Raw genomic sequence first — 17514 nt, forward strand, 5'->3', positions numbered from 1 at the left:
TTTGGGAATGAGCAGTCAGAATATTTTCTTTTATAAGTGGCATAACATAATTAAAACTAAAAATGGAAAGTCAAACTATAAGAATTTATCGCCCCCGCGCGCCAGTCCTGCCGAGTTGGCCAGCCGGCCTGGCTCCCCTCCCTGGCCCCATGGGTGGGCGGACTGCCCTGAGGAGGAGAGGAGGGGGCTGAGCCGGCCGGCGGCGGGCAAGGATGCGGAACTTCTGCGCTGCCCCTAACTGCACGCGGAAGAGCACGCAGTCCGACCTGGCCTTCTTCAAGTTCCCGCGGGACCCGGCCAGATGCCAGAAGTGGGTGGACAATTGTAGGAGAGCAGATTTAGAAGATAAAACACCTGATCAGCTAAATAAACATTATCAATTATGTGCCACACATTTTGAGACCTCTATGATCTGTAGAACTATACATTTTGCAGAGGCATCAGAAAACTAAACAATTGGTTTATTTTATTTCTCAAAACTAATTGAAGCAGATACTCGTGAAGTCATTGGGAGAGTCCTTACAGGACAGTTCTTCGAGATAATGCAATACCAACAATATTTGATCTTACCAGTCATTTGAACAACACACAGAGTAGACACAGAAAACGAATAAAAGAACTGAGTGAAGACGAAATCAGGACACTGAAACAGAAAAAAAGTTGATGAAACTTCTGAACAGGAACAAAAACATAAAGAAACCAACAATAGCAATGCTCAGAACCCCAGTGAAGAAGGGGGTGAAGGACAAGATGAGGACATCTTACCTCTAACCCTTGAAGAGAAGGAAAACAAAGAATAACTAAAATCTCTATTTGAAATCTTGATTCTGATGGGAAAGCAAAACATACCTCTGGATGGATATGAGGCTGATGAAATCCCAGAAGATCTCTTTACTCCAGATAACTTTCAAGCACTGCTGGAGTGTCGGCCCGGATAAATTCTGGTGAGGAGGTTCTGAGAAAGCAGTTTGAGACAACAGCAGTTAACACGGTGTTTTGTTCAAAAACACAGCAAAAACAGGTGCTAGAGATCTGTGAGAGCTGTATTCGAGAATAAACTCTCAGGGAAGTGAGAGCCTCACACTTCTTTTCCATTATCACTGACAATGTAGTGGACATAGCAGGGGAAGAGCACCTACCTGTGTTGGTGAGGTTTGTTGATGAATCTCATAACCTGAGAGAGGAATTTGTAGGCTTCCTGCCTTATGAAGCTGATGCAGAAATTTTGGCTGTGAAATTTCACACTATGATCACTGAGAAGTGGGGATTAAATATGGAGTATTGTCGTGGCCAGGCTTACATTATGTCTAGTGGATTCTCTTCAAAAATGAAAGTTGTTGCTTCTAGACTTTTAGAGAAATATCCCCAAGCTATTTACATGCTCTACTCTTCCTGTGCCATAAACATGTGGTTGGCAAAATCAGTACCTGTTATGGGAGTATCTGTTGCATTAGGAACAATTGAGGAAGTTTGTTCTTTTTTCTATCGATCGCCACAACTGCTTTTAGAACTTGACAATGTAATTTCTGTCCTTTTTCAGAACAGTAAAGAAAGGGGTAAAGAACTGAAGGAAATCTCTCATTCTCAGTGAACAGGCAGGCATGATGCTTTTGAATTCCAGCAAGCACTTGTTTTATGTTTAGAGAGTATAAATAGTGACACAAATATTAGATGGAATAACTGTATAGCTGGCCGCGCCTTTGTACTCTGCAGTGCAGTAACAGATTTTGATTTCATTGTTACTACTGTTGTTCTTAAAAATGTCCTTTTACAAGAGCCTTTGGGAAAAATCTCCAGGGGCAAACTTCTGATGTCTTCTTTGCAGCCGGTAGCTTGACTGCAGTACTGCATTCACTCAATGAAGTGATGGAAAATATTGAAGTTTATCATGAATTTTGGTTTGAGGAAGCCACAAATTTGGCAACCAAACTTGATCTTCAAATGAAACTCCCTGGGAAATTCCGCAGTGCTCACCAGGGTAACTTGGAATCTCAGCTAACCTCTGAGAGTTACTATAAAGAAACCCTAAGTGTCCCAACAGTGGAGCACATTATTCAGGAACTTAAAGATATATTCTCAGAACAGCACCTCAAAGCTCTTAAATGCTTATCTCTGGTACCCGCAGTCATGGGACAACTCAAATTTAATACCTAGGAGGAACACCATGCTGACATGTTGTAGAAGTGGCTTACCTAATCCCAACATGCTCTCAGCCGAGCTTCATTGTTGGAGAATCAAATGGAAACACAGGGGGAAAGATACAGAGCTTCCATCCACCATCTGTGAAGCCCTCCATCTGCCTGACATCAAGTTTTTTCCTAATGTGTATGCATTTGCTGAAGGTCCTGTGTATTCTTCCTGTGATGAAGGTTGAGAATGAGTGGTATGAAAATGGATGAAAGCATCTTAAAGCATATTTGAAGTATACTTTGACAGACCAAAGATCAAGTAACTTGGCTTTGCTTAACATAAATTTTGATATAAAACATGACCTGGATTTAATGGTGGACACATATATTAAACTCTATACAAGTAAGTCAGAGCTTCCCACAGATAATGGGGAAACCATGGAAAATACCTAAGAGACTTTTAAAAACAGGCTTTTTTTTTTTTTCTTTTTTTTTGAGACGGAGTGCAGTGGCGCGATCTTGGCTCACTGCAAGCTCTGCCTCCCAGGTTCCCACTATTCTCCTGCCTCAGTCTCCCGAGTAGCTGGGACTAAAGGCACCAGCCACCATGCCTGGCTAATTTTTTGTATTTTTAATGGAGACGCGGTTTCACCGTGTTAGACAGGATGGTCTCTATCTCCTGACCCCGTGATCTGCCTGCCTTGGCCTCCCAAAAAAATAGGCTTTCTTATATTTGATATTTGGAAGTAAAGCAATAAGGTGTATATAGGCCACTTAATCACTAAATATCTTTGCCTATAGGACTCCATTGAATACATTAGCCACTGATAATCTACCTGTTTAAATAGCCCCTGTTTGAACTCTCATGTTTTGAGGACCTATCTGTTCTTCCAGAAGAGAACATTGAAAGTGCCATGTTTCCTTCTGCATGTTCTCTGCTGGTGGCACTCTGGAATTGTTTTAGTTAAGTTATTTTAGACATAGCATTTATTATCACTGTGGATCTCTACTCATTGGGTGTTAATGAATGCTTTGAAGAAATATATTTTGAAGAGGTATGGGAGGAAGGAATACATTTTATAAAATGTTATAGTGAAGCCCACAATTGACCTTTGACTAATAGGAGTTTTAAGTATGTTAAAAATCTATACTGGACAGTTACAAGAAATTACCAGAGAAAGAAAAGCTAGTGAGCTCACCAAACAAGGATTTCAGTGTAGATTTTGTCTTTCTCAAATGAACTTAAGGGAACAAATGACAGTTAAAGTTTGAATTGAAGTCTGCCATTGTTCCACATCTGGTTGTTTCTGTTTACATTCCTTTGTGGAGCCTACAGCTTCCTAAGCTTCTTAGCAGGTATATGTTGAACACTTCTGTTTCATGGATAAGACAGAATCAGAGGCCATGGATACTGACAACTCATTTGTCTGTTTTTTTCTGTCTTTTTCCATGACTTGTCTTCATTTATAAGCAAAACCTGGAAAACCTACAAAAATAAGTGTTGTGGTTTATCTAGAAAAATATGGAAAATATTGCTGTTATTTTTGGTGAAGAAAGTCAATTTTGTATCATTTATTTCAATCTAAATAGAATGTGAATTTTGTTTAAAAAATTTGTCTTTTTCTTTGAAAAGATTTAAATTTGTACAAATGCAGACTTTTTTCTCTTCATGCCATCCTCTTATTCTCTTACTATGTATATTAAAAGTGCCTTCTAGTTTTTTTATCTATATTTAAGTAACTTCATACTTAAAAGTTACAAAAATTCTGAGAGCAAATTGTAAATGTGATGCCCCAGGACATCTAAAATTTCAGTGTGTATTTCACCAAATCAAGGACACTCTCTATCATAGGACAAGAAATCAACACTGGTACAATACCACTATCCAATGTATAGGCCTCATTCAAGTTTTGCCAACTTTACCCACAATATTTCTCCTCTACTTTGGCACATGATTCAGTTCAGGAATACACAATGCACTTGTCACAGTCCTTTGGTGACATTCCGTCTGAAACCATGTCTATCTTTCTCTGTTTTTCATTACCCTGACAGTTTTAAAAGAGTACAGGTCTTTCATTCTTTAGGGTGTCTTCAGTGTGGTCCATGGAATATTTCTTTATCACTGGACGTGAGCTGTCCTTTCTTGGAAGGAACACGTCAGAAATAATTTCTGCTCTTCTTAGAGGATCACATGAGGAGGTACACAATGCTAACACTTTACAACCTTCACACGTCAAGGTTAATAAGTGACGTTAACTTTGTTTTTTCACCAAAAATATACCATTCAATTCCTTCATAATTTATAAGTATTTTGTAGGGAGAAACTCTGAAATTACAGCAGTGTCTAGTGTCACATCAAAATCTACCCACCAGCCTTAGCATCCATTGATGATACCTGCCTGAATTAGCCACAACAATGGTGGGTGTAAAATGGTGATTTTCTATTTCTACCATTTCTTCTCCATTAATTACTTGGCATTCTACCATAAGAAAGATTTTTCTCTCCTATATGTTTTTAAATTTATTTATATAAATATGAACTCCTGAATCAATTTTTTAATGTGTGGTAATATATTACCATCATTATTTATTTTGATGTTCAAATAGTCTCAGATATGGTCACTGGAATCTCCAGGCTAACTCCTGGATCCTTTTGACATTTAATTCTTTGCGCATTTAACAAATTTCTGGCACAAGATATTCCTGGCTCATTTTGTATTTTCCCTGCTTCACCTTTGGGAACAGTCATTTCACTAAGGTATTTAGAAATCAAGATCTGGGCAAAAGGTGGACTCATTTTTGCTGAGTTGTCCTGGCATTTAAACTTCTTAGTGGATAGAGCAATCTTTAAATGCAAATATGTACACATGCACACACACACACATAAATGCACACATTCTTGTCTATTTATATGTCATATATATTTTAAAAATCATGAGTTCACCTGCATACCTTCATTTCCAAGGCAAAATCTTGGGATACTTTCTAGGCTTTCCCCCTTCAATTTTATAAACCCTTTTTCAGACAGCAAGAAAGCTGGTTTCTGTATATGGTGGTTTATTTGTTCAATCCCCATCTGTAGCCAATCCCCATATTCTGCCGGTCACTTCTTCTCCTTGGTCCCTTTTGTTGAGCTCTGTGCCTTCATGGTTCCTCTCTTGATACCTTTGTCACCCTGCAGCCACCATAGTTCTATGACTTTTTAAAGGATATTGTTTGAGCTATATAATTTAGAAATGAAGTGTTTGAAAATCACTATAGATTCCCAAAGAACAATAAGGTCATATTGGTTTGGTCACTGGCTAAATGCCAAAAAAAAAAAAAAGGTGTTTGTTGATATTATTTTAAAGGTCACCAACTTTAACAGTCTTCTTAGCAGACTTACTCTTACGAGCCAGAAAATCTTTTATCTTACTAATCAAATATTCTAATTGCAATGTAAGCTCCATTCCTCTATTTTGACGCTCTCTCTCTCTCTCACACACACACACATACACACACGCACACAAACACACACACACATACACACACACATGCACACACACACACATATAAATGAGCTTATCTCCTGCTATCATCTTTTAGAAAATATTTAATGATCCAAATCACCCTTTGACTTTCCTCCTTTATTTTAAATGAATACTAATTTCTATAATATTTCCTCATAGAAGGCATTTTATATCACTCAAATTATTTTGAGGTCTGTAAGAGCAAGAAGAAATTATTTAACCCAAACTACCAATTAATTGATTAACTAGTTAATTAAATATATATAAACCATCAATTCCAGACACTCTGGCTAGTTGCTGGAAAAACAGTGAGAAACAATACAGAAAAGGATTCTGAGTTCTGAAAATTTGATCCTATATATAATAAAAGTTAGTGTCATACTGACCCTGAATTTCTCAATTCACTCAATTCCTCCATCTATCCACCATACTATTTTTTTGTGCTTTGTTTGGACTCTCTCTGATTTCTTACTCGGAGATTATAAACTAGTAGCCTCATGGCCAAATCTGGACAGAGTTCACCTATAGAGGTTCAAAATCGCTTTTCTAATCAGTTATTAAAATTTGGAGATTTTACATAAAACTTGGGATGCAAACTTCTTTTGAAAAATCTAGTCAAGCAACACTAGTTCTACATCCCTACATGGCAAAAACTAGCTGAAATCAATAGCTTCTGAGCCCCTTTAGGTTGTGGAGTCTCTGTTTAACTACCGACTCCATCACTACATATAGTGTCATACCCAATCTGCTTTTTTTCTCTTGCTTAGATTTCTTTTTATTGTTTTTAAAATTGAGAGATAAAATTATATGTATTTATTATGATTGTTAATCTACTTCCCCCCTGCCTGGTCTTTTAATGCTTGGTTTGCAATTTCTGCTTTATATTCTTATATTATAGTACACCAAAACTTAACTACTCGGCACATCACTAATTTTTTTTTTTTTTTTTGAGACTGGGTCTCACTCTCTCACCCAGACTGGAGTGCAGTGGCCATATCTCGGCTCACTGCAGCCTCTGCCTCCTGGGTTCAAGCAATTCTTCTGTCTCAGCCTCCCGAGTAGCTGGGACTACAGGTGCACACCACCACACCTGGCTAATTTTTGTATTTTTAGTAGAGACAGTTTTCACCATATTGGCCAGGCTGGTCTCGAACTCCTGACCTCAGCTGATTCACCTGCCTTGGCCTCCTAAAGTGTTGGGATTACAGACGTGAACCACCACGACCAGCCCACATCACAAACTTTTATGTGCCATACAACTTATAGGAAATTCATGAGCTAATGTGTAATAATATTTTAAGATTGAATCCTCCATAGTATCTAATACAGTGATGGCAAAAATTGGATGGTGATACTCGTTTCAGGAAATTAAAATATTAGCAAGTAAGTCTGATTCATAATTAGTTCTGGTCCCTAAGAATTCCACATTTTGACTTATGTGTAATACGTTTTGCTCCCATGTTTTCATATGATTTGATTTTGCTACACAAATTGTATAATACTTAATGCATTTTGATTCCATGCTTGTTTTTAGTGAGTTAATAAAAACCCTCTTCACAGTCATATTTTCTACAGGCAATCCATTTTCCCTTCATTTTATAATATTTTGTACTTCAAGTGAGGTTCTGTGCTCAGACAAGCCTAGGTAGAGTGTACTTTAGCATACTCCAAAATGGTCTTTATCTTTACCTTTGCTGAGCATTGACTATATCTGTTAGCAGTCACTATATTTTTTTGGCAAGGGTTTGTGTCTGACATTCAGTTTACTAGATGAATAAGTTTAAAAAATAGCTTTCAGAGAATCTGTAGGATAATAATTTTAGATTAATGGTGGGAGAATTTCTCAGATATTTTGCTACTTGGATTTGTGTGTGAGTGGGCATAACACTCTGTAAATTCACTTCAAATAAAATAAAAGTAAGGAGCCCACTCTTGTGGAACTGAATATACAGCCCCTATCCACATTACCCAACTTTTTCCATGCAAAAGGAGTTTTGGTAGATGATGTCATTTCTTAGACTGATAAAAATTATTAGTACAGTTGAGTGACTGTATCACTATCTCTTTCAATCTGAATTGCATTATTCCTGGGCTCAAGCAATTATCACTTAGCCTTTTCCTTTAGTGGCATCTTAGGTTTAGTCCAGGTAGTTTTGGAGTTTGGATGACTAGGTAGAAATAGTGCATTTTGGTCTTGAAAATATGAGTAGTATTAAGTAAATACATGTGAAAATTTCACAAAAGTTAAAAATAAAATTTGTTCACTAATGTGAATGTTTTCTACAACTTACAGGTTCTAAAATAGCTCTCATAAAAAACACGTAGTTTTCCACTGAGGCACATTCTTTTCCCTGTAATATACTTACATTAACAAAGTAATATCTGCATTTTCCTCCCTTCTGTTTCTTTGTCTTTTTTCTGGGAATATTCAGAAAGTAACATTAACTTAGTATTCTTTCCATCCCTCTCAAGAAAATGTGACTTTTCAAACGACAATAACATGTGGAAATAGGGACATTCCGAGTTTGAAATTTAGCATTTCACCTCGTTTTTCTTCATGAGGTTTTATCTGAACTTAAGAAATAAAAAATTAAATTAAATTAAAATTATAAAACAATTACAAATATATCTGTTTACCTATGAGAGATGTCTGGTTATTTGGGTATGAATAATGCCAACGAAGAAAAAAAAGAAAAAAAATTGTTCATTAGCAATCTTAATTAAAAGAGAATTATAACAACTGTCACATGTTTTAAACAATATGGAAATTCCCTTCTGCCAAAATATACTTGGCTCCTAAAAGTGGGGAATGCCTGCATATTTGTTTAAATATTTAAATTACCTTTGGGCTTTGTCTTATAATAAAATGATATTGTCTATTCATTGTTTTTCCTCTATCTGTTGGTTTCTTCTCTTTCCAAACCCAAAGGGCATGTCTGTAAGGGTCTTGCCTGTTCCTTGAATGAAGAACATATTTGTAATAAAAGGTTCTTTGTTAGAGGGTGGGGCCATTTCACAATAAAGGCATTGATATTAAAATGGTAAAATTTGTGAGCTTTTTTATGAATAGAGACTTCCAATGATTTTTCAAATGTCTATATAAATGCACTATGAAATTTGACCAGAATAGTCTTGGTTAAAAAAAAAAAAACAAAAAGGATAACATTGGCTGAATTACCTTTGAATGTTTCCAGTTTAGAGGCCTTCCCTCCCTTGAAATATTCCTTTCATTTATGCCTTCCTGTAAAGGCCAACTATTTTTGAGCTCTGTCACCAGAATTTTATACTCTAGGGCCTGTTTTGTTAGGGAATCCTGAGGGCTGCCTGCTATCTCAGCTTTATGATTCTATCCCATTATATACCACATTTTATCTCTTTGGAGTCAGGTTTTTTGTCTGTTAAATAGTTTACATATCTCCACCCATCTTTATTTTGCAAATTCCTAACAATAAGATAAACAACAGGTAAACAAACCATACTAATATACTAAAAGGAAAGGACTATTTTTCCTATTTCACAAGCAGATGAAATATATATTATATAATAAATATATGTATATCAAAAGTCTGTTTATCCGTCTATCTCTATGTTTGTATATTTGCATTTTACATGATGTTTTGGTGACCATACCTTTTCCTTGCTTATTTTATTTTCATAAAGAAATTGTTTTTTCTTGATATTGCAATTTAGAAATCAACATTCTTATAGATACACATTTACCAATACCATTTAAACCAGTTTTTTTTTTTGCAAGATTTATCTCATGCTCTCTGGTTAAATTAAATAATTTTATAGCTGATGTGAATTATTAAAAATCATGCTGCTTTGTAGTTATAATTCATAAGAATTGAAGGCAATATTATTCCATAATCCCTTTCTCAAAAAGAATTGTCTATTTTTTCTTTTGCATTATGTTAGTGTTGAGGTTTCAAGATTCTTTTTGCAGTTGTGATCTAAATAACCCAGAGGCTCTGCAAAGATTTTTACTGGTTTTCCACTGTCCTGGATTTTAATTGGCATCCATGACCAATGTAGAACTCAGTGATGACTGGTTGAAGCTGCCTTTGCAAAATTATGACAGTGAAAGAGTGAGCTAACCAATTTCATCTTGCCTTTAACCTCCAAACTGCCTTTGGTCATTCCTGGGAGTGGGCCAAGATAACTTTGGGAGTGATTTATGGTTCAAATGTTAATAGCCCTTCCCAAAATTAAGCCACTTTTATAAAACTAATAAAAGGCCTGAATTCTGTTAAAAAATAGGTGTAAACAATCACCAGCCATTGTTCTGGAGGCCACAAGATGTGTAACTTCCTCAGTTACTCCTGTAAATGACATCACTGTTGTAGAACCTCAGCTTGGCCTTTTGAGATATCTTTTCAGACTTTTTCATTTCTGATAATGGGTTGACTCTGGGTCACCCAGATCCGTGACTCATGACAACCGGCCCTGTGGCTCCCACGCAGAAGTGGACTTAGTGCACAAGGACCATATTCCACATTCCTAGGATTGTATCTCCAACGAATTAGCAGCAACCATTCCCTAGCCCACTGCCTGCCAAACTATCTTTAAAATATCGTAGCCTCTAAATTTTGGGGAAGGCTAATTTGAGTAATAATAAAACTCCATCTTCCATTTAGCTGGCTCTATGTGTATTAAACTCCTTCTCCATTATAATCCCCCTGTCTTGATAAATGGGCTCTATTTGGACAGTGGGCAAGATGAACCCATTGGGCAGTTATATGGCAGGGGAAAAAGTCACAAAATGTGATTTTAAGAGTCATCTTGGTCAGGCGTGGTGGCTCATGCCTGTAATCCCAGCACTTTGGGAGGCCAAGGTGGGCAGATCACCTGAGGTCAGGAGTTCGAGACCAGCCTGACCAACATGGAGAAACCCTATCTCTATTAAAAATACAAAATTAGCCAGTGTGGTGGCACATACCTGTAGTCCCAGCTACTCGGGAGGCTGAGGCAGAAGAATCACTTGAATCTGGGAAGCAGAGGTTGCAGTGAGCTGAGATCACGCCATTGCACTCCAGCCTGGGCAATTAAAGCGAAACTCTGTCTCAAAAAAAAAGAAAAGAAAAAAAAAAAAGAATCGTCTTAAACTTTAACTTGAAACCTGAGCAACCCAGTGGAGAGCATTAGCCCTCTTGCTTGGTCCTTAAATGTGTGTGGGACCTTCTGCCTTTGTCCTGGCTGTTCTTCCTCAAATCTAATTCTCTCACATTTTTTAGTCTTTACCCAAATGTAATAGTTTCAGTGTAGCCTTCCCTTGGACAACTGACTAACACTACATTTTACAGGCTAGAATAAATGTTTGTTTTAAGTGTACTATTTTGTTTAAATATTGGCCTAGTTAACCTTCCCTGTGTAAATACAAACTATTTTTTCAGATAAAAAATAGACAATATGGGCCGGGCGCGGTGGCTCAGGCCTGTAATCCCAGCACTTTGGGAGGCCGAGGCGGGCGGATCACGAGGTCAGGAGATCGAGACCATCCCGGCTAAAACGGTGAAACCCCGTCTCTATTGAAAATACAAAAAATTAGCCGGGCGTAGTGGCGGGCGCCTGTAGTCCCAGCTACTCGGGAGGCTGAGGCAGGAGAATGGCGTGAACCCGGGAGGCGGAGCTTGCAGTGAGCCGAGATCCCGCCACTGCACTCCAGCCTGGGCGACAGAGCGAGACTCCGTCTCAAAAAAAAAAAAAAAAAAAGAAAAAAAAATAGACAATATGTTTAAAATTACATCTTATCACCATCTAACATATATTTTTATTGATTGATCACATTTGTTTTCTGTTTCTCCCACTTGAATGTAGGCATCACAAGATCAAGGATTATTTATGTTTTGTTTCTGGTTCTCTAAGGTCAAGAGCAGAACCTAGTACCTCGTAAACACTCAAAAATACATGTTAAATGAATGCTTCTTGCACTTCATAGCCTTGGATCAGCACCAAAAAGTACATTTGACAAAAAAACACTAGACCAGCTATTAGTGTGATTCAGGAGATATGCCTTCCTTTTCTAGGAGAAGCCCCTATTCTATCAGCAGTCTCCAATCATAGGTTCCCAATGGTGGTCAAGAGGTTGGTCACTTGGTATTTCAAAAACCTGAAAGAAATTGTACACCCAGACAAAGACGAAGTCTTTTCTTCTCTCACTGATTGGTATGGGGGTAGGGGACTGGTAAAGGTATGAGTTTGGGGTGGTGCAAAAAAAAGTTTCATCAAATATTAATATCTTTGATTAATTAAAAATGGGAAAATAAATTATATAATAGTTCATTTGGCTTGAGACCACATCTCTCAAACATTTGTTCATAGTAAAGTATTATAAAACAGTTTTTAGTGGTAAAAATATGAGGACTGTCATTTTATCTGTTCAATTTAGAATGTGTTAAGTATGTAATGTGATCTTTGTATAATATTGAAGTGCTATGGAGGCATAATTTAGTGACTGGTCCTAAACTTCAAATGGTTATAATCTACATAGAATAATAGAGGACATAAAATGATAAAATATAAGAAATACAAATAATAAATTATACTTTTACTTATTTCTTATTGTATAAAATGCATAGATATGTATAAATACATAAATTATGTCTATAAATTATATTTAATGAAATGCTTCTCTAAAATGTGATATTAAATAAAATGATGCACAGTGAACAGAGGAGTTGATGAAAAAGTGTTTGATTGAATTTGTTTCTATCTTTATAGCATTCACTGGCCAAACAATTTGAAGAAAATTGGAATATAAGGTAATCTGTCGTCAGCTGATTCAGGAATAGACTCAGATGTATTTTTTTGAAGATTCAGATGTGTATTTATGATGATGACTCCTTATACTCTGTGCAGAGTTCATTCTGGTGATTCCCACTTTCTAGCTACTTCAGTTCTGATAAATGGAAGACCATTGTATAAGTGGAGGACTCATGTTACAGGTAAGCTCCCTTTTTCTAAATCAGCAACAAATAAGTATCCTCATGATAAGATCTCTAAAAATCAGGCATCCTGCCAATTTACTACTTAGATAATTACATTTTGTCAATCTAAATCCCCTATGTAATTGTATCAGGATAAAGTCTTAATTTTTTATCCATTAATGTTCTTTCATTTTATCTTAGAAGTGTTTGCATTTTTGTAATTCAGAAAATAATTGTAAGGAATGATTCTGATCATCTGGTATGATCTTGAGAAATGTAAAACTTGTGCAGAAGAATCTCTGTTCTTCTCTGGCCTTCTAGCATCCGTATCTCCCTGTTCTGAAACTAGCACAACAGTCTGTGCTATCAGTCTGTGAGACTTTGGGGTGGTCTAATCAGGGTTGTCACGTGACTCAGTATTTTCATGCCCCTGGCCTCAGTGACTGGTTCAGGGAAGAAAACTGACCTAACTAACTCAACCTGAGCTTAGTCATACATTCAATCAACATTGAGCAAGATACCATAACTTCTGGGGATATAGCAGTAAAAACACACAGAAAAAGCCCCTGTACTCACGGGGCTTGCTTTCTAGTGGAAATGTTTTCTGTGATTAAAGAAAAAAAAAAAAAAGACATTCTTCTGGGGAAAGAGAATTCTTTAATTCTGCTAGACTTAGAACTCTGAGCATGTAAGTGTGGAGCTGCTGAAACCTAAGAAAGAATTCCAAACAGAAGAAAACGCAGCTGAAATAAAACAAGTGAGATGAAGCCTTGAATATCCCTCAAGTCACAATATGTCTGGTCGTCCTTTGAGCCCTTGGATGTCTAAAGTTAGCTTGACACCTAGATTTTCTTTTTTCTTTTCTTTTTTTTTTTCTGAGACGGAATCTCACTCGGTCGCCCAGGCTGGAGTACAGTGGCTCAGTCTTGGCTCACTGCAACCTCTGCCTTCTGGATTCAAGCAATTCTCCTGCCTCAGCCTCCCAAGTAGCTGAGACTACAGCGTGCACCACCACACCTGGCTAATTCTTCTAGTTTTAGTAGAGATGGGGTTTCACCATGTTGGCCAGTATGGTCTTGATCTCTTGACCTGATGATCCACCTGCCTCCCAAAGTGCTGGGATTAGAGGCATGAGCCACTGCGCCCGGCCAGACACCTAGATTTTCAATATGAGCCAATTAAATATTTTGGATTAACCCAGTTTTGATGGAGTTTTAGCCACTTGAAATGGTAAATGTCCTGATTTACCTGCCAACAGTGATCTGGGTACAGTGTCACTACAGTTGCACCCCCCTGTGTTTACGTGTAGAAATGATGAAACAGATCTGTATGATCCATCCATGGGCTCCCAACTGGGCTCTTGATTGACCTGGCATAACCTGAAGAAGAACAGATCAGGAAGACATTCTTTAGTGTTATTGCTAGTAAATTTTGCTAGAATGAGTCAGGGACACTCTGAAGTAGGTTACAACACTTTATAACAGTGGGTTTTAATGTTTTCAAATAATTTATGACCAATTTGAGAATCCAACCAAAGCTATGGTGGCCAAATGCTTATATACAAATCCTATTAAAATTTTCCATACATTTTCAAGTTTTCCAAACACCCCCCAAAACCTCATGGTATTTCTAAGTTATTTTGTGCCATCTAAACTTTTATTTATTGTCCTGGTCTAGAACTCTTTCCACAATTTACCTAATGTCTGAATACTGAAAAAATAAAATAAATAAACTGCCCAAGGGATTCACCTTGCCTGTTGCCTAGACAGAGCCTATTGATCAAGACAGGGGAATTACAATAGAGAAAAAGTAATTCATGCAGAGCCAGCTATATGGGAGACTGGAGTTTTATTATCACTCAAATCAGTCTCCCCCAGCATTCGTGGAGCAGAGTTTTTAAGGATTACTTGGTAGGTTGGGGGAAGCCAGTGAACCAGGAGTGCTGATGGGTCAGAGATGAAGTCATAGGGAGTCGGAGCTGTCTTCTTGCCCTCAGTCAGTTCCTGGGTGGGGACTACAAGATCAGATGAGCCAGTTTATTGATCTGGGTGGTGCCAGCTGATCTCTTAAGTACAGGGTCTGCAAAATATCTCCAGCACTGATCTTAGGAGCAGTTTAGAAGGGTCAGAATCTTGTAGCCTCCAGCTGCATGACTCCTAAACCATAATTTCTAAGGTTAATGTTAGTCCTACAAAGGCAATCTAGTCCTCAGGCAAGAAGGAGGTCTGCTTTGGGAAAGGGCTGTTACCATCTTTGTTTAAACTATAAACTATAAACTAAGTTTCTCCCAAAGCTAGTTCACCCATGCCAGAAATGAACAAGTACAGCTTAGGGGTTATAGGTTAGAAGCAAGATGGAGTCAGTTAAGTTAGATCTCTTTCACTGTCTTAGTCATCATTTTGCAAAGGTGGTTTCATATACACACACAAGAAACCCCCAAAAAACAAAAACAAACTTTCCTGTATATGTCCTTATCCCTTCTCTTTCATTGCCCTTCATACTGAAGTCGTCCTTCAGTTTAGGTGCCTTCCGTGCAGTCTACACTACTTTCTGTCTCTTGTAAATAATAGTTCACCTTTTTTGAGTACTTTCTGAATGTAAGTGCTCAATCTCACTTAATCCTTACAATAGCTCGGTGAAGAAGGTCCTACTATTTCCCACATTTGGCATATAACGAAACTGACCTTTACAGGCTCAGGAACTCATCTAAGGTCAGTTAATAAGGACGTGAAAGAATTGAATCTTGAATCCAGATCAATCTATCAGTGTACTTAAAAAATTCTGAGGCTGGGCATGGTGGCTCATGCCTGTAATCCCAGCACTTTGAGAGGCCGAGGTGGGCGGATCACTTGAGGCCAGGAGTTCCAGACCAGCCTGGCCAACATGGTGAAACCCCATCTCTACTAAAAATACAAAAAATTAGTCAGGCGTGGTGGTGCACGTCTGTAATCCCAGCTACTCGGGAGGCTGAGGCAGGAGAATCTGTTGAACCCAGGAGGAGGAGGTTGCAGTGAACCGAGATCATGCCACTGCACTCCAGCCTGGGTGACAGAGCTAGACTCTGTCTCAAACAAAAACAACAAAAACAAAAAAAAAATCTACACAACTCCCCTTTAGATTTTCTGGTCCCAATTTGTGCACTTTTTCCTCTGCCATGTATACTTGTTTCCTAATTCAATGCTGCTCTCTGTTCAGGTCCAACCTAACTCTTTCGTTCTATCACTCTGTTTTGAGTTTCTCTCCCATGTGTTGCCAGCCTCACTACGGAAGACTGTGCACACTCTACAGTTATGACACTTGTTCTTGACTTATGCCATACTGTGGAAAAGACTATTTATGTCCTACAAAAAAACTTTGTTGTTTTAGATCAGAGAATACTGCTTTCCTGGGAGTGTCAAGGAGAAAAGCACGCCCATGACAAATGAAATAAACGTTCCTGTTATAATGTTTTCTGTATTTCTACTTTAATTTGACTGCAAATACAGCAAAATAGCCAGACTTCAAAGATTGTCAGAGACTAGCAGGGATTCCTGTTCATCAGTTTTTTTTAAAGCTATTTTCTGCCCACATAATATGGGTCAAAAAATGTACATATTTGCCAAATTACTGGCCAATGCTTTAAAAGAATTATTGCCAAGTTATAGAATTTTTAAGTTCAAAAACATGTAAAAGATCAGCATTTCAACACTATTTACTTAGCTTTTTCTAACAGGCCATGATTTATTCTTTTGTAGTAAGCAACTGGATATTTGAGTATTAAAAATATTCTATTACTGTAAGATGAAAGATGGTGTAATGGTTAATACTGAGTGTCAACTTGATTGGATTGAAGGATGCAAAGTATTGTTCCTGGGTGTGTTTGTGAGGGTGTTGCAAAAAGAGATTAACATTTGAGTCAGTAGACTGGGAGAGGCAGACCCACCTTCAATCTGGGTGGGCACCATCTAATCAGCTGCCACTGCAGCTAGAATAAAGTAGGCAAGAGAAGATGGAAGAGCAGACTTGCTGAGTCTTCTGGTCTTCATCTTTTTCTGTTCTGGATGCTTCCTGCTTTCAAATATCAGACTGCAAGTTCTTCGGTTTTAGGGGCTCTTGGACTTAACCAGTGACTTGCCAGAGGCTCTCAGGCCTTCAGCCACAGACTGAAGGCTGCACTATCTGCTTTGCTATTTTTGAGGTTTTGGAACTCAGACTGGCTTCCTTGCATCTCAGCTTGCAGACAGCCTATTGTGGGACTTCACCTTGTGATCGTGTGAGCCAATAATCCTTAATAAACTCCCCTTCATATATACATCTATCCTATTAGTTCTGCCCCTCCAGAAAACCCTGACTAATACAGATTTGAGGGACAACACTGTTATTAAGTCATCAACCTTTCTTTGACTGCAAAAGCCCCTGAAACCGTAGGATCTTATGGACAATTTGTTTCCAGCATCCTGAGCTCTTAATTCATGTGATTATATTATGGCACCAGTTAGACCTAAAAGTGGATGTGAAGAAAGGCATCTCCTGAGTCTTATTTATTCCCATATATCTCCCTCTCCACTGATTTTTTTCAGAACTGGCTTCCTTTCAGTCTTGCCCCATATTACCTCTATTCAATTTGTTCCTTTCTGTTCTAAATCCTGGATTTAGTCATTTCCCACTGATAAAGAATCCATAGCTTTCTTAAATAAGATGTAGATAGATAAATTATGAAGAGAATGGAAAACAAAATTAATAGAGTTTTAGGGATTCTGGAACATCTAGCTACCAAGTATCCAGAAAAAAAATTGCAGATACAAAATTCTTCTACCATACAATATTACCTGCTGTCAAGTCCTGGCTTTCTATTACACAAGTGAGGTGATGCCAAATGCTGTAACGTTGGCAACACTAATTATGCATTGAAATCGTTGTTCTTTGTCTATAGCTAATAGGGCATAATAGTTCTTTCTCAATAGCTAATAG

General features: G+C 37.8%; 1 pseudogene; it reads left to right on the forward strand.

Annotated features, from left to right (window-relative positions):
- The first annotated feature begins 212 nt into the window (after positions 1-212).
- LOC100977272 (52 kDa repressor of the inhibitor of the protein kinase-like) lies at positions 213-3303 on the forward strand (annotated as a pseudogene).
- The last annotated feature ends 14211 nt before the right edge of the window (positions 3304-17514 follow it).

Source organism: Pan paniscus, chromosome 8 (assembly GCF_029289425.2).
Source record: "Pan paniscus chromosome 8, NHGRI_mPanPan1-v2.0_pri, whole genome shotgun sequence".
In the NCBI taxonomy this organism is placed as follows: Eukaryota; Metazoa; Chordata; class Mammalia; order Primates; family Hominidae; genus Pan; species Pan paniscus.